Raw genomic sequence first — 26,083 nt, forward strand, 5'->3', positions numbered from 1 at the left:
GGTCACGCAGCTCGTGCATGTGGTGCTGCTCTCCATGTGAGACCGGCGACTTTTAGGAAACTTTATTGAGTGGTTGGTGCCCACCCTGAGCTCTGCAGGGTGAGGCCAGACCCTGGCTTTGGTGGGGGAAGTTTTGTGTTGCTCAGCTTTGAACCTGGTTGGGTTGGGAGCTGGTGGAAGGAAGAAGGGTCTAGGTCCTGGGTGGGATTATCCACTGCAGAGGATTTAGCTCCAGTGGAGATGAGTGCTGCAGCTGGGGCAGGGCTGTGTGTTACAGTCTCCATGTGAGAATGCAGGATGGGTGCAAACGATGGTCCTGGAGGAGGAATCCTTGATTTGATCCATAGGGGAGCGACTGTGCGGTGTCACCTGTGTGCGCATTTCGTAGGAGGGACCCAGGGCTGTGCATGAAAAACTCCCTGGTTTTAAAATCCAGTCTCAGATGCTGTGCTTGATTGTGCTAACAAGAGGAGCAGAGAAGGAGCTGCTTCTGGAGGGCAGCGCTGCTAATGCCCGGCAGGCTGGGGGACGAGTGCCGTGTCCCTGCCAGGGCGCAGGGCTGTGCCATTGGGGTGGAAGGTGCCTGCTCGCTCCCCGCTGAGCCGTCTGTCCTCTCTGCAGGTCAAAATGCAGAGGTGTCCCTCGGCCTGCGGTTCAGTGCAGAGGCCAGGCGCGGCTCAGACCTGAGCCGGCCCAGCTCTGGGGACACAGTCAGCCTGCGGTCCGTCCGTTCCCGAGGCTGGGCGAACGCTGCCCCGGGCAGGAGGAAGACCCATGGCCACACATCCCCATCGCTGAAGCAGCATTCAATGGATCCAGCAGGCTCCCAGGTGAAGCACGATCCACGCTGGTTAATGCCCGGGACTTTTCTGTTGCCTGTGGGAAGTGAAGGGGCTGCTTACAGAGCCCGGTGCGGGCGCATAGAGTGCAGAGCCAGCTGGGCGGGCTGGGTATGGCTTGGGGTGGCAACAAAACCCCGTGTTCTGGCAGAAGAACTCCACTGGGTCTTAACAGTTTGTTGGCAAAGTGCAGCCCTGGCTAACGTGGCTGCAGGCAGTGGGCAGAGCTGCAGGGTGCTGTGGCGGGGGCTTGCAAGCTTGGGTCTCTGCTGGCCAAGGGATGTACCCTCCGGGGTGTCCCCTAGAACTGTTGGCCTGCCGTTTTGTTCTTGTCTCCCACTAGTGAGAAACCCCAGTTGCAAGCCCAATGGTTGGAATTGTTCAGGCGTTTCCAAAGTGGTTTATTTTTCCTGTGGTATTCAACATTGCAGGGCTCGTCCAGTTCTCGTCTCGGTTCTCCCCTTCCCTGTGTTCCTGCACAGCGACGGCTGAGCGTCACCGGCAGCACAGAAGGAGAGCTGGGCTTTATGAGCTGCGTGCTGCCTGAGGACCTGCTGGTGGCCATCCTCTCTGAAAGGCTGCAGGTACGTGGGGTGGGGGCAAATGATACGTTCCTGCTACAGAGAGACAGGCAGTGAGGAACAATTCGGAGAGGAGGAGGTCTGTAGCTGCTGTTGGAGGGGTCCCGGGCTGTGTGCAGGGATCCTTGGGTGAAGCTGCAGATGCCGTAAGCTGGCAGAGCACGGGGAAAGATCAGAGCTTGTCTGAGCTGACGGCTGGTGTCCTTTGACCTTGGGGTTTACTGCCTCGCTGAGAGCCCAGTGCGTGCAATAGCTGACTTTCTCTCCTTTTCAACTTGATTCACAGCTGAGTGACTGCTACCAGGGCATGGTGTTTGATGGCCTGGAGACCCTCTTTGCACACAACATGGCATCTGCTCTCCTCTGCCTGCTCAAAGCTGTCAGAAATGGGCCGTATATCTATTTTGTGAACGTGTTCCAGGATTATGCTTCTCTGAAAGCCAGGGAGACAGCTGCAAAAGAGCAGGAAGGTGAGACTTCTCATTTTTGTACCTCTCAATCTTCTCTCAAGCTCTCAACCTTATCTGTGTGTATTTGGGCTACCGTCAGAGCTTGTAAGAAATGTTTTTATTAATCCTTCCTCCTTCTGCCTCAGTATAGCCAGTACTCAGCTCCCAGCTGCTTAAAATACAGCAGAGCTGAGGCTGTAAGCCTTGCCTTAGTCTCTAACATTAAAGCTTGGGCACAAGTGCAAGCTGCTGTGGCTCAGTAACTGGCCACTGGCCAGCTGTCCACAGCGCTGGTGCACGTGAGCCAGGTAAGGCCTGGGAACTTGCTGAGCAGCGACAGTTTGGGGGATTATCTGGATTTTGGAGTGGGGATATGCACTCCCCAGTATCTCCTGGTAGGGCGATAGGCTGGGTCAGGACAGAGTTGTGACTCCTTGCGGGTCACCTGGAACAGCAGGCTTCACTTGCAGTCGCTAATGGTTTCTCCTCTGCTCTGTGCTGAAGGACGGGAGCAGGAAGAAGCTGCCAGGAGGCAGAAAACACATCTCTGGGAGGTGGATGAGGAGGAGTACGATGCCCTCACTGAGGAGCAGAAAACTCAGTTTAATAACAATATCCGACAAGTCCAGCGTGAGAGGAAGAAGAGGTCTGTAAGCCTTCCATGGGTGATTCCCCAGGATAGTGTCCCCGAAGGGTTTCCCTGCTCCAGAGACCTTGGTGGAGCTCAGAGGGGTTACAGAGCAAAGGCCAAAAGTGTCCGTTATAGGCAGCACAAAGATGGCCAGTTCCACCTCCCTGGTTCCCAACAGAGGAAAGACCTTCCTCTGGTGAGATGAGAACATCTTCTCTCTATTTTAGCGGTGAGCCCTCCGACTTAGACGCTACCTGCAAGGAGCTCGTCTCTGTGCTTGGCTTGCCGCTGCACTTACGAGTGTCTCTGAGTTAATGATGTTGATTCTCATCATCGTCATCCCCCCATCACCAAACCAGAGGGGTTGTGGTGTGGGTTGGTGTGAGGCGTAGCTGTGCTGGCTTGGTTCAGATACCAGTCCTGCCATAGATGAAGCCCTTGCAGTGCTGGTCTCCCAGGGTTCTCCTTACTGAGTGACACCAGCCATAAAAGCGAGTGTCTCTGGGGCTCACCTTCAGCTCCAGCAGCAGGTGAGCCTGGGAGAAGCTCTGATCCAGCAAAGCAGCCGTGTTCAGGAGGATGGGTAGGATAAGGGTAAGCCTGTATTAATCCCCGCCTAAAACTCGGGGAGGGACTTGCTTAAAGCAAGCATTTCAGCACTTGCAGTGCCAGCTGAAGCTTGTTTCCCTGGGAGGGTATCACTAGGGCTGCTTCAGATTGTGATTTCCAGGACAGGCAGCACAAGTCACAGCTGGGTTGCAGCAGGAAATCTGGTGGTTCAGACCAGAGGAGGGGAGTTGCTGCAGCCTTTGTTTTCCAATGGATATGGTTATTCTCACTAAGGAGTGGGCTATGCCCGGGGAGAAGGGCTGGATAAGCCAAGTAAATGTTGGTGCAGGAATAAGTAAGTGCAAGTGATTTGTGAGCTGGTTTACACTGGGAAATCGAGAGGGCTTCAGGCATCAGTGCGGAATGACGGTGGATCAGACTTCAGCAGTGTGCTGTAGGTGTCCGGGTGGACCTTCTTGAGAAGCAGCACAATTTGGACCTTATGACAGCAAAGCCTAGATTTGGCTGGCCCTGGAGGTCCCCTCCCACCTTTCCTCACTTTGGATGTTCCCAGCCTCCCCAGGTTGAGGGAAGTCCATGGAGATGATCTAATGGTTCTGTCGACAGCCTCAGGGTCGATGGATGAAGTGCAGAACCAGCTGGGGTTACAGCAAACCCAGATTTCTGGTGGTCTCTCAGGGTTGTTTTCTGTTTGTCGTTCTGAAGGGAGCTGGAGCAGCTGGCTTGAGAGCTTGAGGAAAAGCACCGGCAGGAGCTAGAACGCTTGAAGGAGGAAGAAGAGCTGAAGCAGAAGTTTAGGCAGGGGACGAGAGAGCTTGGAAAAGACAAAGATAAAGCTTCAGGGAAGAAAAGCCGGCCTGGAGTCAGGCAGGTAGGTGGCTGTGTTTATAGATGAGTAAAAGCCCTGGGGACCTTCCAGCTGAGCTGTGCCATTCCCGGGAAGCCAGCAGCCACAAGCAGTGCTGGGGATGAGTACCTGGCCCTGAGGAACATGTGGGGCTGTACTGGGAAACAACAGCTGGTGCTTGATCACGCTGCTGCTTCACCCAGGGTGTTTTCCCATGGCTTTGTTGGTAGAGCTGCTCTTCTAGGATCATGCTGCCTTTGAGTCATGGCTTCACGTAACTCCATCCATTCACTGTGAAGCTCTAGATAGTTTTAGGCCAGCATTTCTGCCCACTCTGCATGTGACTTACACCACTGAGACACGATCAGTCTGGGATGTGGTGTCTTTTCCTCCAGGTCTGGCAGGAGATCCCACCAGGCCTTAGGTGTTTGTTAGCAGCCAGACTTCCCAAAGTGTCAGGGATGCTCAGCACACCAGAAATGAGCCCAGAGGGACTGCACAGGAGTAGGGATGTGTCTTAAGCTCCCTGTTTGGGTTGGGAAGCTGTTCTGTTTCTCAGCTGGTTTGCAGGACTCCTCATCAGCCTGATGCTGGAGGGTTTGGTTTCGGTTGAGCTAAACTGGGTACCAGCTGCGTTCTGAATTGGGATTTGTAGAGAACCTAGCACAGATCCTGGATGAGGCTTGGGGTGCTATTGCAAAGATCATCACTGTCCTACTGCAGCTACCCCATGGTGTTCCCCAAGGAATAACACTGGGTCCAGTCTTATTCAACATACTCATCAACGCCCTGGCTGAAGGGAAGCAGTGCACCCTCAGCCAGTTTGCTGACGATACAAACTGGGAGGAGTGGCTGACACGCCAGAGGGCTGTGCTGCCGTTAAGTGAGACCTGGACAAGCTGGAGAGCTGGACAGAGAGGAGCCTCGGGAGGTTCAACAAGGGCAAGTGTAGGGTTCTGCACTTGGGGAGGAATAACCCCCTGCACCAGTAGAGGCTGGGAGTCGACCTGCTGGAGGGCAGCTCTGTGGAGAAGACCGGGGAGTTGTAGACAAGAAGTTGGCCATGAGCCAGCCATGTGCCCTTGTGGGTGCATTAAGAGGAGTGTGGCCAGCAGGTCGAGGGAGAGTCTCTTGCCCCTCTACTCTGCCCTGGTGAGGCCACATCTGGAGTGCTGTGTCCAGTTCCGGGGTACCCAGTTGAAGAGGCACTACTGGAGAGAGTCCAGCAGAGGGCTACTAAGATGCTTAGGGGGCTGAGAGACCTGGGGCTCTTTAGCCTGCAGAAGACTGAGAGCGGACCTTATCAATACTTGTAAGTACCTAAAGGGCAGGTGTCAAGAGGATGGGGCCAGGCTTTTCTCAGTGACAGGACAAGGGGCAACGGGCACAAACTGGAGCACTGGAAGTTCCGCTTGAACATGAGGAAAAAATTCTTTACTCTGAGGGTGGCAGAGCCCTGGAACAGGCTGCCCAGAGGGATTGTGGAGTCTCCTTCCCTGGAGATATTCAAAACCCACCTGGACACGGTCCCGTGCAACCTGCTCTGGGTGAACTTGCTTTAGCAGGGGGTTGGACTAGATGATCTCCAGAGGGCCCTTTCAACCCCTTCCACTCTGTGATTCTATGGTTTGTGTCAGTGCTTTGAAATGCTCACTGCTTTTTTCCTGCTTCTCCTGCCCAGAGTGTGAACGCGTCTGCCAGCAGCACCAGGGTGTCCACCAGCAACCGTCTGGATGCCACCAAGGGGGTAGACAGGAAGGGATCTGTAAAGGAGGACTCAGACTCTGCAGGTGACAAGGAAGATACAAAAAAGCAGAGCAAGGTTCCCCTGATGGAGGCCTGCCCAGCAGCGGTTGTGCAACCCTCAGACCCAGAATAGGGGGAAACCAAAGATGAGGCTCAGAGTGACAGTGAGAAGAACTTGACCCTGAGGTTTGAGATGTATGAGGCATCGCAGAAGGATGTCGCGCGCATTTTGTCATCCTGGGACAGGGTTCAGGGTATCCTGCTGTCCCCTCTGAGTCGAGAGGAAGTGCGGCACCAAGCAGAAGACCAGCGCCAGCGTTTATCCTGCCACAGGAACTGGAAGAGCAGAGAGAAGGAGTGGCTGGAGAAGGAGCGGCTGAAGAAACTCAAGGCTCTTGAGGACACCAAGTTATCTCCGCTGGAAGGGGAAGGTGCAGCAGAAGGGTCAGCCAGAGGCCAGGGTGTCAGAGTGTCCTGCTTGGACATCCAGGTGCTGAGCTCAGCAAATGTCACTAAGACGATCTTGGAGAGCGGCAAGCTGCCGGCAGCAGAGCAGGTAAAGCCCTGTGAGGCTCAGATGCTGAGCCTGCCGTGGTCTGGGCCCTAGTGCATTGTGTCCCACCAGGTGACAATGGCACAGAGCCTTGTCCAGGCCACTGGTGATGTTCCATGACAGCTCCACAGCAGTCACGTGGCTGTGGAGGTTCTCACTGTCCCTCAGATGGGTGGAAAGAGGGAGTGCTCTCTATTCAAGCACCCTGTCTGTTCAGAGAGTTTCCCAGTCTGTAAACCATTAAAGATGGTCCCAGGGCAGGGCAGCTCATGGTCACGGTTTCCTTCAGCTGAGTCACTCAGAGGAGAGATTTCTCTCTGTAGGTCCTGGCACTGCTCTGGAGCCTGCCCACCCCTCTGGGCAAAAAAAAAAGCACCGCGCTCCATAGAAATAAAAAAAAAACATGACCAAAAGTTTAGTGTCTTTAAGGAAGTGTGAGGATGAAGGTGGTGGAAGTATAAAAAGGGTTTTCTCTTACGCTTTTAGATCCTGGATGACCTGGGACTGGGTCCCTCAGGGCCTCCCATTCCACCTACCACTTTTTACTCTGTGATCCACTACCCGGAGAAGCGGATGGCCCCTGCAGCCGGAGAAGCCCTCAAGCACTTCATCTTTGTTGTGCCCAGAGGTGTCCCTGCGGAAGAAGAAAGGAAGGATCCAGAAAGTCTTGTGGATGCCCCCGTTGTGCCTGCAGTGAAGGTGCCAGGGCGGGGGCCAGGCTGGATGGGGGGCAGATGGGGTGGAAAAGGATTAGTGTGGAGGAGCAGTGAAGACATGATGGGGCTCCATGTCTGCAGGCAACCCTTGTGTCTGTCCAAAAGAGACAGGGCAGTTCTGTAAGATGAGAGAAAAAAAACCCAACACCTAAACCCCTCAACTTCCCGTGAGGAGAGGGTGCTGGGCAAGGAGGGGTCCTGGGCAGGGAGAGGTGTCATAGGCAAAACAAAGTCTGATAAGGAAGACCAAGTCCACGGGCAGATGTGGTGGGGTATTTAGTCTCTCTCCTGTTGAACCAAGCTGCAGCTTTCTTTCCAGGGTAGGAATGTCTCGGGGCAGGTATCAGTCTCACCTCTCTCCCTTTTCTCTCTCCCTCGGTGCAAAGATGCCGGAGGAGCAGGTCACACCAAGGAGGGGCCGATGGAGGAAGCAGAAAGCCGCGGGCAGCCAGGAGGCTGCGAGGGAGAAGCAGAGCTCTGGCCAGGGCAGGAGAGGTCTCCAGTGGCCAGAAACAGGAGCACCCACACCTTCCCCCAAGGCGTACCAAAGCGGTGTGGACACGCTCCCATCCCTGGAGAGGTCCGTCAGGTGAGCTGTGAGGGAGGAGGTGATCCCTCTGCTTTACGGCCGTCTTGCCAAATGAGGTCCAGTGTCCCCAGCTCTGCAGGGACCCTCTGCCAGTCCCTCCATGGGATGGCCAGTCCATGACCCTCCTCCTTGCTCATTTGCTCTTTAGCAATGTCTGAAACCTCCTTTTTAATTGCCAGGCTGAGCAGCTGCCAGTAGATAGTGCCTGCCCGCGGCGAGGTGGAACTGACGGTCCACTTCAGCTCCACGGTGACGGGCCAGTTTGATTAGACCCTGCATTTTGAGATCTTGGGGACAAGGCGCCTGTACCAGCTGCACTGCAGGGGCACCTGCCTATATCCCACCATCAGCCAGGACCTGCGGTAAGGCTGGCCTGAGGGAGCCTCCCACGCTGCTCCCCCCTGAACTCAGAGCCAGGGCTGCCCCTTGTACCCCAGTGACCTTCTGGCTTGGGCAGAGCGCGCTGCCTGAGCCGCCCAGCATCTCTTCCTGTGCTTAGAGCTGGGAACCGGTGTTGGTACCTCAGCACCCATAAGGGTTATGGCTTTCTGACCAGGTTTTCTACTTAGAGCAGCTCACGACTCCTCATTCCTCATTTTCTCTGCCCAGGCTGGTGTTTCCTTGCTGGAGGAAGAGCAAGGCAGATGATGACATCATCTTCAAGCAGTATGTCATGAACACGGGCGTCTTCCACTTTGGACCACTGCTGTGTGGGGAGTCAAGAGACCGGTACGTGTTTCCTGCACTGAGTGAGCATGCTGATGCGCTGCCTGCCCAGAGTGAGATGTTGGGATGGGCTCTCCAGAGCCTTGTGCTTTCGTGGACACGCTTGGGGACACGCTGCCCTGGTGGCACAATTCAGGGCAGGCCCAGGCAGAGACCTGGGAGATACATGAGGCTGAAGGACCATGGATGTGTGAACTTGAGCAGATAGCAGGCACATGAGTCTTGGAGGACCCGGGGAGAGATGGAGCTGATCTTGCTGCCTGGTGGGTGCCTTGGTGGCCACAGCCACATGCTGCTTCCGGCCTGAAGGTGACTTGGGGCAGCTTGTGTCCCACCCCACCACGTCTCAGCTTCACTACCTGTGAAATGAACTTTGTGGGGCTTCTTTAAAGTGCTTTGAGCTCTAGGGGTAGACTGAATTATTCTGCTGATGGCTTTGTAAGTTGCTCATTAATCTGTAATATTAGTAAGACTTTGTGATTTGACCTGCCAATATGAGTGTGGGCAAGGGGGAAACCTGCAGAGGAATAAAAATGGGAATTGCATTTTCCTGCTGGATAAAACCTGCCTAAAAAATTTGTCATAGTAGCTGCTGGCATAATTCTGGTTTTAACATCACTTTTTGGGGTTTTTTAATATCAGAAATGAAGTTCTTGTCTCCCTGGGAGCTCTGGAGAACTAATGGTATTTTGACAATCCAAGGAGATTAAATCAAAACAGTTTAAAAACCAAAAGAGGATCTTTAGCCAGGGTGATGAGTGGTCTAGGATTTCTGTTTGGTTTTTTAACCCTTTAACTCCAAATTCTGTTCCACACCTGAGAGAAGGGACATTTGTTAAATTTAGCATTCCTCTTGGGAATGAATCCCTTCTGTTTCCTTCCCTCAGACTTTGAGCTAATCCATAAAATATGAGGCAGTGTCATGACTTTCGAAAGAGAGAAGCTTAGCTATTTTTGAAACCTCTTTTCAAAAGCATTTCTTTATACCCTGCAGGGAAGGAAGCCCAACAAAGAAGGGGGAAGAACCCATGTGCTTGGCGTACTTTTATTTTTCCAGGCGCCTTTGAATTTATATTTTGTAAGACGCTCTTTAAGGGGCCTGTGCATCGTCACTCTCCTGGGATGGAGGCACCAAGTATAGGGGCGGGCATCAAAGTGATGCAGGGATGAAGACCCGTACCCCGGAACGTGCCCCTGGAAGGGATCCTTTTTCTTAGCCTGCTTGTTAGATCGTGGCCTTCCAGCGCAGGCTCTCGCTGCCTGGACACGGGGCTTTCCTCGATGTGTGATAAAGGCAACGGTCTCCTCTGCAGCTTTTTCCCCTTTTATGGAAAGGTACAAGGCGCTGCACTCTCCCAGCAACTGCAAGAAGCTGACCATCCTCAACGTCACCCCCTTCGAAGCAGCAGTGCGTTTCTTCTTTGAGCGGGATCACAAAGCGGGCACGTTCCTTTTAGACCCCCCCAGCATGAGGGTGAAACCTAACGAGCATCAGGTAGGAGACGGGCAGGTAGGGCAGGCACCAGCAGAAGTGCCCAGGAGCCGTTCTCCCTGCTCACCGAATGTTCTTCTGGTGTTTGTTTTGCAGGGACGGGGCTAGCAGCTGAGTGTTTGGGCGTACCCCACTTCGGCCGGCCTCGTGGAAGACAACCTCATCTGCTGCGTTCAGGAGAACCCCGAGCCAGTGGTCTTCTGCCTGTGCTGCCAGGGGGTGCAGGTGGAGCTGGGGGTCAGCCCCAAGCAGGTGCATTTCAACAAGCTGCTTCTGCACAGGTCAGTCATCCCGTGGTCCCTCTGCTGGGGACAAGAGCTGTCGGCAAGCTCCTCCTCAGCGGCCGCTCAGGTTGGGGGTTGGGCTAGCGCCTCTTTCTCCCAGTGGTTCCCAGTCTCTTGCTCACCATTCCTTGCTGGCTTGGATATCCCGTGACAGCCACCAGCTCTGTAGCCCCCCGGCGATCCTGTGTGATGAGCGTCCCGATGCATTTGCATCTTGTCTGCTGGCTCAGAGAGCAATCCAGTTGCTCCTCCTTATCTCCCGTCTGTCGGATACACTTCTAACACCAAGCTCTCCCCCAAGGACCTCACCTCTCAGGCCTGTGGCAAAGAGAAAACACTTAACTGCAGTTTCAGATGCGTGGATAGGGCTGCTCCAAGTTGCATTTGGTGGCAAGGCTAGCATGACCGTCACACGACTGGTGCTGCCTGTCTTTGTGTCTCTGCAGGAGGGACAGCAAGACCCCGGTCCTGAGAAACAGCACCCCACTGCCCGTGGCCTGGCGGCTCGGTGGGCTGGAAAACCTTGGAGAGGACTTCTCTGTGTCACAAGACAAGGGCACCGTTAGTCCCTGCACAGAGTTTGTGGTGTATCTGTATTTCAAGGCCACGAAGGCTCTCAGCGTTAAGAAGATGATCCAACTAGAGGTGAGAGGGACTGTGCCCTCCCTGGCAGAGCAGGGCAGTGACCAGCCCTGTGCTCTTAGGGATGGAGTCTGTGCTTGAAGGTTACCCTGCAAAGAGGGCAAAAGGATGAGCCTTCATGAGATTCCTTTCTACCCCCGTTGCCAGGGGGTCCAGGCCCATAGCAGCAGGGGACTCACTGAAGGGTAAAGTTTTGGAAACTCAGTGACAACTCAGGTGCTCCTATAGCTGAGCTTCATGGGGCAAGTATGCTGTGGAGTCAGGAAGAGGTGTACCTGACGGCCACAAGGGTGCTCTGCCCCCAGCTGCTGCTGCCTCTGGGTTCGCCAGAACACACAGCGCATCCCTGAGCATCCACGTCGCCCCAGATGACCAGGTGCAGCCTCTGCGGGGCTTACCCTGCGTTATGAGGCTGCGTCCCGAGCCCGTACTACAAGCGCCTTGCTGCTGTGCGTGGTTGAATTGGTTGTCCAGACTTGGGCGTGCTCCCTGCACCCATCCTGGGGTCCATCTGGGGCTCTTAACACAGAGCAGCAAACTCTCACCCTGGGGTTTGGTTCGCTGTGGTTCAGGGGCTGCCTTTCAGTGGGGATGCTGGGTGATTAAGAGGAGAGGGGTGGTTGTCAATGCCACCTGCTCTGGGACACCTTGCCCTTCTTGTGGTCGTTTTGACATCGCTGTGCCTCCCAGGATGCTTTGGCAGCAGGTTCCCCGCTGTAGGAGTGCGGAGTTGGGCTGACAGTGTTTCTTACTGCAGCAGAATCGCGCTGGGTCAGCCCGTGAGATGAACAGGTTAGCAAAGCCTGGGAGTCCGCAAATGCTTGTGAAGCAGGGGAGGCCATGGTGGAAGCAGCCAGCAGAGACAAGAACTTGTATGTGGTCTACCAAAAGCATTTAGGAGAATGGTCTAAGCAGTGTTTGTTTCTTGCTGCCTCCAGGTTTCAGATGCAGAAAACGTCCCGGGGGTTTGTTCAGGTTGAAAATATCCAGATCGTTGCGGAGGCTTATGATGTTGCTCTGAGCATCGACATTCCTCAAGGTCAGTGGATGCCTCCAAAACAAATTGCTGTGGCAGGTGGGCAGCCAAAGCGCTTGGGACGGGACGGGACGGGATGGCATGCAAGCGTGGCGTGGATACATAAAGCACACGTCCTGCAAGCTGCAGGGAGTAAAGCACTGTCAGGGCACAGCCAGCCCTGCATCTGTCACCTCTGAAGTGTGGAACTTCCTGTGCAGATTTATTTGGGGGCTTTGAAACAACAGTGATGTCAACCAGCAGTAGGCAGCTCCTGAAGGCTCAGCACGGCAATAAAGTTGTTGGATCTGTGCTTGGAAGCAAGGAGATGGAAGCCAAGCTCCTTAGCTGCTAAACTCTGTGGATATTCTCCGAGTAAGGAGAGAAGGGGCAGCAAAGTAGCCAGAGAAAACTTCCGAGAACGGAAACTTGCTGAGAAGGGTTTTGTGCCGCCTGAGATCTCCAAATATGTATCTTGTCACTCGGTGTAGTCTGCAGCAGCTCACAAATATTCACCGTTTCTTACCTCGCTCTGTGGGTTTTCTGCAGGTACAGATGGCAGGGTGGAGTTTGGAGTCGTTAAGGTCCTGGATGATGTGAAGCAAGTGCTGACTCTGAAGAACAAAGGGAAGTACGACATTGCATACAGGTGGGTCCAGCTGCCTGGTCTGTGAACGCGTGGTGCCACCATCTGCCCAGGCCTGCGTTCTCCTTCTGTCCATGGCTGGAGGCTGTTGCTGTGCTGACTGCCTCATGGTCTGGGTCAATACAAAACCTGGGCTCTCGAACCTCAGATGTTTTGATAGAGAATCCAGCTGCACACCAGCATTTCTTCGCAGCTCAGCGGGAACCAGGAGGAGAGACTCTGACATTTAAGCCACTCACTGCTGAGATTCATTGCCTTTCTTTGAGGGTCAGCTCTTATCTCTTTATGAGACTCTTTAAAGGAGAGAATGAAAAAATTTGGTGTTCAGGTTAGCTTGCAATGCTCGGGATTGTCCGCACTCTGTGTCAAGATGTGGGATTCCCCAAGCAGAGCTGGACTCTTTCTCTTTTTATTTTTTCTTATGGTCCTGTGCAAAGTGCTGGCTGTGCTGGTGCCACCTGTACTTTTAACTGCAGACATCTTCGTTCCTTCCCTTTCTTCCCAGTTTTGGGCTGGAAACTGCAGATACCAACATACCCGACTTGGCATTGCACTTCACTATCCAGCCGTGGAAGGGTGTGCTGACTGCCTCCGGGCGCCCTGTGCAGGTCCAGCTGCTCTTCCACCCCAAGATGGAAATGAATGTTGAGGACAAACCCATCCTGCACTTCCAGGTGAGCTGTCTGGGCCAGGCAGTGTTAGCACACCATGGCTTGGGAGTGTAAGCAGGGTATGTCTTCTGGAAGGAAGGCTCTAGCTGGGGAATCCTCTCTCATACATATACAACAAGGTCTTTCAGAAACCATTTGTGACACTTCCTAAGTGGAGCTGAAAATCTGGCTCTGGGGAAGGCTGGTGGGGGCTTGAGGTGGCATCGGGGGACAGAGAGAGAGGCTGGCCTCTGTCCTATTGACCAACCCCTCCTCCGGTTGCAGGTGGTTGAGCCCAGCCTCTGTGAAGGAGGCGAGACCATCGCCGTCATCCCAGTGAGGGTGTCAGCGAAAGCTGTGTTCAGCAAGTACAGCATTTACCCTGCCTCGCTCATCAGCTTCGGTGCCATGACGCACGATACCAGGAAAACCTGCACCTTCACGCTGGAGAACAAAGGCATCCTGGACTTCAAATTCTTTATCTACAAAGCAGACCAGGATGCAGCTCTGTTGCCAAGGAAGAGGTGAGAGAAGACCTGCACCATCCTTCCTGCCTGAGATGGCACCACAGCATGGCTGGTGTGTGACAGGCAGCCAGGACACCTGGGTGGTTGTCCATTGGTGTCACTGGCTTGTGAACAGGGAGCAGAAAAATGCCTCTGCATCCCCGTGTGTAGGACAAAGCCGGTGATGCAGCCGGTCTGTTGATAAGCTACAGCCATAGGTTGATGCAGGCAGCCCTCTGGAAGCAGGAGGACTTTCCTCCATGGGGAGGAAGGCCAGCTTTGGCCTTGGAGAAAGGCAGGGGAGCTCAGCATGACGGATGTTTCTGCTTTCTCCTCTCAGTTCACGTCAGATGACAACTGCCCACTCCCACGAGAGCGAAAATGTAAAGGAAATGACTCCCTCAGTCAAGCAAAGCAAGCCGTCGCTGCGGAAGGACGCAAACCCCTTCATGCAGGTGGGCGGCTCCTGCTCCCCAACACGTGCTGCTGCAGGTGGTGTGGGAGGATGCCGCTGTGCCCAGGATCACCACGGGATGGGATGTGGTCTTGCGCGACGGAGGTCCATCATCTCCCAGCAGAGGCAGGAGCTGCTCAGTCCCACTGACAGTCCCACGCTTTGGCTCAGACCTGGAGTTGTGGGGTCAAGAGAGGGGGGCAGGTCCTGTGTTTGGTAGCTGCTAACCCAAATAGGTCTGTGGGTACCACAGATGCAGAACATCCCTGTTTGAACTCCCAGTCTGTAGATGTCAGATGATCTTGCTTGTTCTTCTTCCCAGCCCCCTTGATCTTCTTCCATCATTTCTCACAGTTATTTCTGCTCTCCTGTTTAACCCCTGGAGGTTTAAGGATCCCAGCTACCTCCTTCAGCCTTTCCACGCAAACTCTTCTCTGTGCCACTCGGGACAAGCCTACACCTCCTGCCAGCTTGTTCATGTCATCCTGGGGCTGCCTCTGGGCTGGGGAGTCATCCCTCCCTGCCCTGGGGCCAGCGCCTTGGGCCCAGCTGAGGGCCAGGGAGTGGCATACTCCTTGCTGGGGATGCCAAAGGTGAGACTGTGAGACATCAGCCTCTCCTGGGACTCTTTCTGCAGGCTCACGTCACTCTAGGCATGTTTACGGTGTCTCCTGGCTTTGGCTCCATCCCTCCTGGGGGCCAGCAGATGATCGCGGTGGATTGCTACCCAGAGCTGCTGGGGACGTTTAAGGAGCACCTGTCCATCGATATCAGCAACAGAGACCCCAAGGACAATCCCCTTAGCATCCCCTATGCCCTGTTGGCCGAGTCCTGTCTCCCAGGTACATCCTGTCCAGAGGTTCCCATGGCCAGCCCTGCTGATGATCAGCACCTAAACTTGCTGCTTGGATAGAGAGGCACCCTGACCCCGAAGTCCTCTCTTAAAAACCTCAAAGGTTCCAGTCCTTTTCAAGCCCAGCAGTGGGAAGAGGCTGGGAGGGATGCATGGAAAGAGGAAAGGAAAGCAATACCCTTTAAGACTGAGGGCAACCGAGCGCCAGCCTCACAGCCACCTCCCCCACCCAGGGTTGGGTTTTGCAGTGACCTGGGCTGAAAGGGCTTATCAAGCCTTCTGAGAGGCCAGTGGGGTCAGCAGGAAGGCTTCTCCATCCTCAGCCCTCCCTCTGGTCTGCTCGCAGCATTCGTGGTTGACAACATAGAGTCCATCTTTGAGGAGCATCGAATCTGCAGCAACATCAACCTCTGCCAGGTCCTGCAGACAGTTCAGGACAAGGGCGTGTTCATCACAGATGAGAACAAGTTTGTCTTCACCAATGTTCTGGTTGGGCACCGGGCCACAGCCCGCTTCAAGATCCGCAATGTGGGCAAAGTCACCTGTCACGTGGTCCTCTTAATCAAACCCATCCGTGGCAAGGTAAGAACAAGAGGCCGAGGTGACTGCTGCCAAAGGCTGTGTGGGAGCCAGCCTTGTTCCCCAGATTTGTTGCTTCGTCTTGCCCGGACCCGTCCAGCTCAGTGCAGGTCAAGCTACAGGGGAGAGCAGCGATGCTGGGGTGACAGTTGGGTTGAATTCAGCATATCTCAAGCGAGGTTTTGGCTCACGCCTCTGGGTCCGGTGGGAGACCTGAACCCTTCTGAACATCTCTTGGAAGCACACTCAGAGCGGGGCTTTTGCTGGACTGATGTGCCGGGGCTCAAAGCAGATGATTTCCTCAGGCTCCCTGGTGTTTTCCTTCTCTTTAAAGGCCATTTCTAGGTTATTTGCAGGGTTTTCCGTGCAGTCCCCACCTCCCTGCCCAGCGCTCAAAGCAAGCTTCTGCACTCCTGGGCTTTATGGCAGCTCCCTGTGCAAGGTCAGCACCACTCTGGAGTCTCCCCCTGAGATGGAAGGAGCCTGTCCAGGGAAGCAGCAGGGAAGACATGCTGTCTGGGGCTGTTCCCCATGATGCATGTATGAGCAAGACTGCATCACGTTGAAGGGTGTTTCTCCCTAACGCCTCTCTGTGGGTTCCCCCGAGCTTAACAGTCGCATCAGTGGTGTTTTCAAGGTGGATCCCGTTCGGATGTGCGTGCCCAGCCACTCCCACGCCTTCGCTACGGTGACCTTCACTCCGCAAACGATGCAGAACTACCAGTGCACCTTTGAGGCTTCCCTTGATGTCCAGGCAAGGTAAGTCACCCCGGGAGATCTTGGGGGGGACCTTTCTGATAGCTGCCTCTCCTCTAGAATCATGTAGACCTCTCGTTAACGCTCTCTTAGTAGCCCTAGGGAGGGTACTTGACATTAGATAGTATAGGAAGCTTTAACCCCTAGGCATAGCAGAGCAGAAAAGTGAAGAGTCATAATTTAGCCTATATGAGTAATGGCGAGGACAGGCAGCCAACTGGAAGTTACTGAATCATAAAAAAAAGGGAGATGTGCAACAGCTGAGCTGGGGCTTTCCAAGGGCAAAGGGTCAGGTGAAGCAGTTTCTGTGCCAGCAAGTCAGTGTGCGTTATTTCCTCCTTGTCCCTGTGCTCCTGTGTGATACCTGGGGTACAGGAAGATCTTTTCTGTTAAAGGAGTGATCAGACCCCTTTGAGAGGAGCCCAGTTCCTCTGTCCTGGGACCTGTGTTTGTACCGGGGCTCTGACCTGCTCTTCCCCAACCCTTTGGTCACTGACTTGGGCCAAGATAAGTCAGTCTGCTGCCCTAATAGGCAATTCATTTTTTTAGTCTCCTTGGAAATAACCTTTACTGACGGTGTTCTTTATTTGCTTTTCCCTTCCTGCTTTTCTGCTGTTTTCGTGCTGTGCTTGTGCTTTTTGCATGTGTCTCATATCACCGCAGCCAGTGAATTTGCCATGTCTCATCTGTTGCGTCATTATTCACCTGCTGCACTGCATGTTTCTATTAAGTTAAATGATTTTTAGCTGTTTTTCTGGAAGATTTCAGAGCAACTTCCTCTTGTGCATGGCCCTGACCTGACTGAGGGGAGAGGTGTGAGGGGGAGTTGTGTCGTGGGGTACGGGAGCACCAGCCAGGGAGACCGCAGCGAGTGGCCCTTGCTTCGTTGCTTGCCGAGTGGGGAAGGGGTTAGTGCCAGCCATAGTGGTTTCTCCTCTGTCTTCTGCAGCCCTGCAGCAATTAAAGCACAAAGCCTGACCTTCGATGTCAGTGGAGAGGGGAATCTGCCTCGGGTGACGGTCCTGCGCCCGGTCCTTCACAATAAGAGAGGGAACCCTCTGCTGCTCTTCAAGAAGCTGTTGCTGGGCGCTTCAGAAAACCTCCCTCTGGTCCTTCGCAACGGTGGCATCGTACCTGTCCAGGTGAGGACCTGCTGCGGAATGCTCTGGTCTGGGCACAAGTGCTTGTGCCATGGAGGAAAGGTCCCAGAAAACATGGCAGACCTGGGAACAGGTCTCAGAAATTCAGTTTAAGCAAATGACTGACTTCTACTTTCCAGAAAGGGAATTCCTCTTGGAAATGTGATTTTCTGACTGGTCTAGCCTTTATTGGTTAAAGACAACACAGGGAAGTTGGTGGGGTATTTTTCTCCCTGTCTCCTCATGTTTTGGTTCTCATGTGGGCCTGTGTGGTGTCCTAGTTAGATTAGATTGTATTTGATCTCATTTTACTACATCTTTGTTAAACTCAGTTGTGGTTTAATTACATTCTGCTAGTTACTTTTAGTACTTTCTGTCCTGTTTGGTTATATTTTAATTGTATCCCAGTGCCTCTGAACACTTTTTTTTTCCTGTTTGATTTCACTTAAACCTCGTGCCAAAAGCTGTGTTGGAAGCAGGGCAGCGTGCCGGGTTCCCCGTGCTGGAGCAGCAGCGGTGCGGTGTCAGTCCCTGTGCCATCCTGTACCCGCACCAGTGTGGTCATGCTCTGTGTTCCCTTTTTTCAGTTGATGATAGACCTGTTGGATGAAGGGGGAGTTTTCTTCTTGAAAGCCAGGCCCACCACACACTGCATTTACCAAGCTGTGGGCGTGAAGGAGGACTCTCCTGGCAAAGGTAAAGTCATTAACCATGAAATGTGGTCATCCATGCAGGGAAATGTGTGTCCTGCTCTTGGCTTGGCCAAGCAGCAGCCAAGTGTCAGACATAGTTTCTGTCCTGGGGCTCTCTGTACCCCTAGTTTTGCACGTGGACTTTTACAAGATTTTCTCCTAGCAAGTTGTAGGAAGCTTTTCTGTTCTTCTGGACACGGTGGGTTGAGTTGTGGGGCCTATCACCACTTCAGCAGACTGTCTGAGGTCTTCGCTGCATGTGGGAAGTTACCAGCCTGAACAGAGGCAGCCTTTGAGCCCACAGCAAGCCAACAGAAGCCAGAACCACTCTGACTCAGCTTTGCGTATGGCAGGAGCTGGCTGGATGCAGTTTGAGTGAGAGCTGGGTGTTAACCTGAGGTTAAGACACTTCAGCAGTGAAATGCGTGGTGGTGTCACAGTCTCGTGACCATAGGAGGAGGGTCTGGATCTGTGGGTGGGAGAACGTCCGCTTAGAGGCAGCTGGGTTTCAACCTTTTATTCCTCTTACACCCCATGGCAGTATTTCCTCTGCACACTGTATCACTTGTCTCTGATTTCCGTTGCTGTGCAGAGAGGAAGCCTCACACTGCTTGCCTGGTCCTGCATCACGGGAAATTAGCGGAGTTTGACGAGCTTTTCAAACCCACCGTGGCCCAGCGTGTGGAAGGGAAGGTCCACCTGTCAGTGGTGGACAACCCCTACGAAGAGACCGACATTCAGCTCGTGGGTGAAGGCTACAAGGATGACTTCACGCTAGATAACATCCATGGACTAGTGGCAGACAGCAAGGAGGAGAACACAGAGGGCAATCTGGAGGAAGATATAATTGAGGGTAAGAGAGGAGAGACTGCCAAGATGGAGCAAGGAATAGGAAAATCCACATTTCTGCTCACTTTGTGGCAGTGCAGGTGTGGTCTAGACTTAGTGGACAGATCCCGTTGCCTTTTGTAGCCTGCAGAGCAGCCACGCAAGGGAAGAGCACAAGGGAAGAGCCTCTGTCAAGGGAGAAGCTTGCAGGCTAGCAGGGAAGGGTCCGAGATCCCAGCGTTCAGCTGAGTATCTCTAAAAGAAGGTCTGCCAGCCCATGGTGTACTATGAAGACCAAGTCTGATAATTTGTGTCCTCTCTATAACCAGGACTGTGCTGTTGCCCACGAGACCGGGTGGTCTGTGAGGGTGCCAGCCATGTGCACAGAGGCGATGCCTGTGGTACTGCATGTCCCTCTGCACAGCCACAGCCACGTGTTTAGGGACGTGTCAGGGTGTTGCCCTGAAAGTGGTAGGGTGGGGACCTGCCTCTCTCAGAGGGAGGAAGGCTTGGAGCAAGGAAGGGTTGGACATACGTGTGTCTGTGTGCATGAGGGGTCGGGACGGAGCTCACCGCACACTGAGATCCCTTGCTCTTGTTCTTAACAGCTGCCAGAGTGGATCACATCCAGTTTGGGGACTGTCATGTTGGGACGCCCTACCCCGTGACCTTCGCGATCACCAACCGCAGCAGGGTGGAGGGGATGCGGTTTGAGTGGCTGGCAGACGTCCCGTTTCACTTCTCCCCCCAGGTGAGCTTGGGTGGCTCTGCCTTTCCCCGCTGCTCAAGCCCTGCCCGGTGGGTTTCCGGCAGCGAGCAGGGAGTCGCCAGTGCCATGCGGGAGGTGCGGTCCCTGGCGCTGCTGGGCAGGGCTGTCAGCCCTGCACAAAGGGCTCTGTGTCACGGGAGGCGGCAGCTTTCCTTTGTACTTTTCTCTATCAAACCTCAGACAAATGCAGAGTAAGATGCAGATTCCTGGCGCAGCTGCTCACCATATCAGTCCCTTTGCTGTCAGTCGTGCCCTTGCCAGTGATTCCAGTTTGGTCTTGGCTCTCTGGTTCTCCCTAGGTGGGACACCTCCATGCTGGCCGTGCTAAGGACATCACAGTGACCTTGAAATCGGATGTCGCAGTCACCTTCAAAAGGCACCCTGTGAAGTGTACGGTGGCTAGGATCTCCTTCCTGCTGCCTCCAGAGCAGGTTACCGACTGGGACGACCGCTTGCGCACCATCAAGTGGGTGGACACCACGAGGGGCCCAGCAGCCAGGTGGCCTGTCAAGAAGAAGGTAAGAAGCCCAACAGCAAAAGCTAACGGAGCTTCCGCAAAACCAACTGCCAACGGCAGCAGACCATCTGCAGCTCCTGCTCCCTCCTGATGTTTAATCCACCCGGGAGGGTAACCAGCCGTGCGTTTTAGGGGAGGGGTGGGCGCACAGTGACCCGATACGCTCATGCAAGATGGGGAAGTCTATTTGGCGAGAGGTGTTTTAGGCACATGCAAACTGTTGGGCTCTGCCAAAAGCTGAAGTGTTGCAGCCTGTGTTGAATGGGAGGCCACGTCTTGTGGTAACACATTTTATGGTGTTAAGATCTCTTCATCTCATTCGGTGCCATTTCACCAAGAAGGAGTTAAAACCACTGTGCTCTGTCTCTTGGTTTGAAGTAGAGGGCAACACCAGCACTCTCTAGGTGCTGGCTAGCCCACCAGCACATTGTGGGTGAGCTCTGAGCCCTGCCTATGCTGATACCAGAGACTTTGCTGGTGGTCTCTGTATCATGTGGGCTATCTCCTTACGGAGCAGCCCAGGCACTGTATGGCAGCCGTACAGGAGTCTGGAGAAGTATCATCTTCAGAAACTCTCACTTTTACTATCATTATTGCCCAACACCCTTTTCTTGGGTGATGATTCTTCCCCAGTTTCTGAACCATTGTAAGACCTATAAACCAAACTTCTTCCCCATCAGAACCTCAGCAGTCAGAGACTTTCCTAGTGAGTTCATTCCCATCCCAAAATGCCCAGCCCCAGCCACCACCAGTGTAGCTGTTGGCCCCCACAAGACATGTGGAAAGTGCTTTCTCCGAAGACAAGAAGGAATAGGTGCTTTCTAGCTTTGTTCATTCTTGGGGTTCTCCATTCACAGAGCTCCAGCAGGGAAACTTAATCCTAATTTAGAGCCCTGCTGGCTTTATAGGGGGGGCCAGGCAGCAGCAATGATACCCAGTCATCGTCCCCATGGGCATATGGTGGCGATTGCTTTGATCAGTAGGTAGAAAAAAGCTATAGTGGAAGGGTCAAATTTTGTCCCCTTTCTGGGGAAATAAATGGGAATGGTCCTTTCTAGACCCTGTATGTGGCTGATTTTGGAGGCCAAGAGACTCCCTGCTCAGGCTGGCTTTCTGGGCTCTGCTTAGTGATTCTTCCCTCTCCTGTTTGGAGGTGATCGAGACAGTCCCAGAACCAGCTCACGCTGTCCTGGAGAAGAGCAGCTGCGAGGTGGAGCTTCGCCTCAGCACTGTTGTTGACTATGCCGAGTTCCAGCTGGATACGGACACGATTCAGTTCAAGGAGACCTTGCTCTTCCAGACGAGGACATTCACGTGAGTGCTGGAGGCCGGGCAGGGACCTGTGAGTGGGAGTAGGAACTGCCTTTGCCATGAGGTGACCCAGTGTCTGCTTCCCCAGAGTTGTGCTGTGCTCTCTGGTGGCTTCTACTTTTCCTTCTGCTCATGGTCCTGTGCTGCTCAGCCACTTAATAAACCTCTTCTAATTTCTAACAGGCTGATCAGCCTTGGAGGGGGGTGCTGCTGCCTGCTGGGTATGAGGTTGCAGCTTTCGCCCATCTTCTGGCACGTCCTGGGGGCCTGGAGATCTCCCACATGGACCCGAGTCCCTTCTAGGGCCTTATGTTCAGTCTCGCCTGCTGTTCTTCCTTTTAAACAAATCGTTTATCGTTTCGTCTTTTCTAAGTAGTGGCTGAGTGCTGGGGCCCACATACCTGCCCACAAAGCCAATCTCCTGCTTGCCTATCTCCTTGCACAGCCTTGCAGCCTCTCTCTGCAAGCATCGAGCAGCAAATCCAACAGGATTGCACTCCCCACCACGGAGGCAGCGGAGGTGAAACAAAGTCTTTTCCCAGTGTCTCCGCACCCGCTTCTACCTAGGCTGGATGATCATCTTCCTTTGCCCCTGTATGCTGGTTGTTTCTGCTGCCTCTCCGGGGCCGGCTGTCCCCAGCTCTGCACTCCCACCCACCCCATCAGAGCTATTCCCACGGCTATCCAGCAGAAGCAGGAGTTGAAAAGTGAGCAAACCTGGACTTCTCCTACCTGCAGAGCATGCGGCTCTCAAAGTCCCCCACGTACACAGGGGAGAACTTCATCTGGAAGAGCTGCTCCTGTCCTGCAGGGATGGTGCCGCTGCAGGGCTCGACAGAGAACGGTGGGGTGGCACCGACGGTGTTCAGAGATGAGCTCGGGGAGGAAGAGACCAGCTCCAGAGTGCTGCCCAGCTGGCTTGAACAACGGCTAGACTGGAGCTTCAGAGAGGCACTAGAAGTGGAGGAGAGGAAATTCCCTGCAGTAAGGAAGAGGTTATAGTAGGACACCACCTTTCAAGGGGAAAATCCTCTGTTTCCAGCACCCCTGCCTCCCGCTGCAGGTGGACAGAAGGGAGCTGGGGTGCACTTGGAGCATCTCTGGCCAAGTGCTTTCAGCAGGACTCCCCCCAATGAAGAGCAGGAGAGGGGTCAGTTTGCATTTTGCTTCTGCGTTACTGCTTGATAAATCCTAAACCAGGAAGTCCTGGGGAGAGGTGTGAAAGTGAGAAGACAGACAGAAGGGAGAACAGGGTGGGGGCAGCAAACACAGTGAAAAGGCCCAGCAGAGACCCAGAGAACTGCTCGAATCAAAACCCACCGCTGAACCTCACCCTGTATAGACACTCAGATGACAGACAGGAAGGTTATGTCTCTGTTAGCAAAGTAAATGGGCCCAGGACTGAATCCTGCTGCTTCACTCCAAGCTGTTAAACTCTTTCCAGCTCCAGGAGTGGGGAGCTAGGTGCAAACTTCTGCAGAATGCTTCCTGGCCAAATGGTCATTCCCAAACCATGTCCAGGAACTAACAGCAGAGATGTCTGTGTTACAGCATCTGGGAAAATTCCTGGGTGCTGTTTCACGTCCCAGTACAGCCAGCCTCAGCGCTTGGCATTAAGGACAGTGTGAAGTCCTGCTCCCCTGGGGCCTACAGCATTGAATTGTGCTTCTTGTGTACGGTGGAGAGAAGGCTTTGGGGAACAACACTGCTCTGCCCTGCACATTCTTGCCTGCCTTCCTCTTTGCCAAGCTTTCGTAACTAATGACCAGACAGCTGATGGCACAGCCCAGCAGACTGGCTTCAGCCCGAGTGTGCCTGGTGCTGGGGAAGAGCCAACACCAGGACCTGGAGGGAGACAAGCACATTCAGAGCATCAGGGACTTCGGCTGAGGTCTCCCATCTTGACCATCAGACAAGCTGCCTGCGCTAGGAAACACAAGGGTTGACAGCGCTCCTCGCTCCTTTGTCCCTTTGAAGAGCATCCTTGGGACGTCCTTGTTGCCTTGAAATAGCAGTCAGACAGGTTCAGTGAAGGCTGCAACCACAACAGAGAACACCATCTTCCAAAGGCATCTTACTGGACTTGATTTTACCATTTTCACTTACCGTTTTACTATTTTCACTTACCATCTTGCCATTTTAACTGCAAGTGTTTGGCTACTTTCTTTGCTAATCCCTTTGTTGGTAGCCATTAATTTTTAGCCACCTGAGACAAACAGGGCCCCTAGAAAGCAGGTGAGATGTTTGTGCTCCCAGTGTTGTTCCCCTATGCCAAATAACTCCTTCCAGATGGTGTCCAGGACTGCCAGTGCCTGATGTCTGCTACAGGACCAAGGCAGTAACATCCCAACGCCACCTTAGTAGTCCTTTTTGCTTTGCGTTCCCAGGACCTTCATGGTGATGAACCCGACTGATTCCGTGTATTCCTTCCAGTGGACTTGCCAAGACCCTGAAGCTCCCCCAGAATGGGTGGCTTTCTTCTGCCTCACAGGGAGAGGTCAGATCCAGCCAGGGAAGAAAGCAGAGGTGGGTGCAGAAAGTTAAGAAGGTAGATCCAGAACACATGTATGCCAGTTTTAACACCAGCTATGTATGCACTGACTGGGCATCTCAGCTCGCTGTGAGCTTGCCAAGACCATGAAGAAACCTTTGACTGCAGTGTAACTGAACTGGCAGATGAACTGTTGTCACCCTGTACCCCACTTCTGCCAGGTCTTGGGGCTATGAGAGGCACAGCAGCCTATCTCTGAGCCCGCAGCAACATAAGGTGGAGGTTCCTGGGGTTTCTTGGTGGTATAGGCTGCACTCCCCTCCCTTTACCCTGCCAAGGGCAGCAATTATCCTCCATTTGCCTCTTTCTCCCACAGATGAAGTTTGAATTCATCCCCCAGCACCTGGATATCACAGAATCATTCTGGGTCTTCACAATCCCTGAGCAGAGCGTTTCAGTCCCGTTCCTCTTGGTGGGCAACACCACTGACCCGCTGGTGACTTTGGACAGATCCCACCTGAACTTCCACTTGGTGTTAACTGGTGAGCACCGTGGTTGTACCTTACACCCTCACATGGGGACCGTTCCAGGGACCCAGCAGTCCTGTTTTTCCAGCTGGCTCCACCAAGGAAGCTGGAAATGGAAACAGGCACTTGTGAGCAGATCATCCAGCTCCTGGCACCCAAGTGTACGAGGGAGAGGAAGGGGAAAGGAGGAAGGCGTGTGGTTGGGGCTGTTTCCAAGAGGGGGTTTGGGGGTGATGCAGGGGAGCCCAGGGGGTCAGAAGTGCATTTCCGTGTTGGCATCCTGAGCGTGCCGTGCTGCAGGCAACGCTCCTCGCTGCAAATTGCCTGCTGGGCTCAGCCAGCAGGCAGGCACGCAGCAGGCAGTGGTGGTCTGGCGGCCAGAGGAACAAAAGTTTTTCAGCAGCTTCTTTGTCTGCTCCCCAGGGCACAAGGTACAGCGGACTGTCTATATGATCAACCGTGAGAAGGAAGCCTTCAGCTTTGCTTCCAGAAAAAGTTCTCTCTTCTCAGCGGGATGCAACGCCTCTGTGAAAATAAGAGCCCCTGGAAGGCTCCATCGCTCCTCATTCAAGGTAACAGGGCTCACAGGCCAGATTGCCTCAAACGTAGTACTCAACGTTGCACTGTCATTTTGCTTTTGAGGCTTTCTCCCCTCCTCGGTCACCAGGTGGCTCTCAGCAATAGCATACATCTGCCTTGTTTTGTTCCTCCCCGATGGGGACGCCTTGAAACTGCAGGTCTCTCCATAAAGTGGCTGTGTTGGGGTTACCCCGGTCTTCTAGGCCCCCTTCCTGGAGAAATTTAGGCTTTGGATCTTCTAGTTTTGATGATAAAAGCATGTTTGAGGGTTTTAACCCTGTGACCCCCTGAGCCAGCAGCCCTAAGTGTGCGAGGTCTCCTCTCCTCTCTGTTCCACCACACATGGTCTATACAAAGCTACCAAGAGCAGCAAAGCACAGAAGCAGCACTGCAGCCCATTGTGAGGGACAGCAACAGGCTTACACAACTGGCTCTGTTTTGCAGGATCACCTGTCAGAAAACAGATGCTCTTCTCTTGTAAACGGCAGCCATGACTTGCGAGCAGACGTGATCATGAGTTCACACAGTGTAACAGATCACTAGCTCATCTTCTGGTCCACCATGGATGTCCCTGTGCCCACTCAGAGCCTGTCTGGGTGTAAGGAGAATGTGTTAGCTCTGGGCAGCTTTGCTGTGGCTTAAAAGATGCTGAATTTTGGCTTGCCGCAGGCTGCGAGATAAGAGAGCACCCTGCATCAGCTACTGGGCCTCACCTGAGAAGTGGTAATTCCTTAAATCTCTGCAGTTTGGCTGTATTTGATCATGTGCCCAGAAGTTACCCACAAAAATTACAAAGATGCGGTTTGGTGGCACCCGCATGGTACCGCTGTCATGGGAGGTGGATGATTCCTTTTTGCAAAGAGGATGTTACCCCTGCCATGTAGATCGGAGAGATCGGGGAGCTCCACGAGTGCCCTCCTCTGTGTTTGGGACAGAAGTGGGGTCTCAACCCAGTGCTGCCCTGTAGCATGTGGGCAGGGCAGGGAGGTCAGCATTGGCTCAGGATTTGCTGCCGTGTTGTTGTATCCTCTGCTGTTCCATTGCATGGAATCATCATACCCTGACCAGGGCTCACCAGGGCTTGCTCCACAGCAGAAAGCCCTGGA

The 26,083-nt window shown here is 53.7% G+C and overlaps 1 pseudogene; it reads left to right on the forward strand.

Moving 5' to 3' along the window:
• The window catches only part of LOC147412696 (axonemal central pair apparatus protein HYDIN-like), a 65,008-nt pseudogene that overhangs the window by 29,725 nt on the left and 9,200 nt on the right, over positions 1 to 26,083 (forward strand).

This window comes from Leptosomus discolor, unplaced genomic scaffold, assembly GCF_034619465.1.
Source record: "Leptosomus discolor isolate bLepDis1 unplaced genomic scaffold, bLepDis1.hap2 HAP2_SCAFFOLD_119, whole genome shotgun sequence".
Taxonomy (NCBI): Eukaryota; Metazoa; Chordata; class Aves; order Leptosomiformes; family Leptosomidae; genus Leptosomus; species Leptosomus discolor.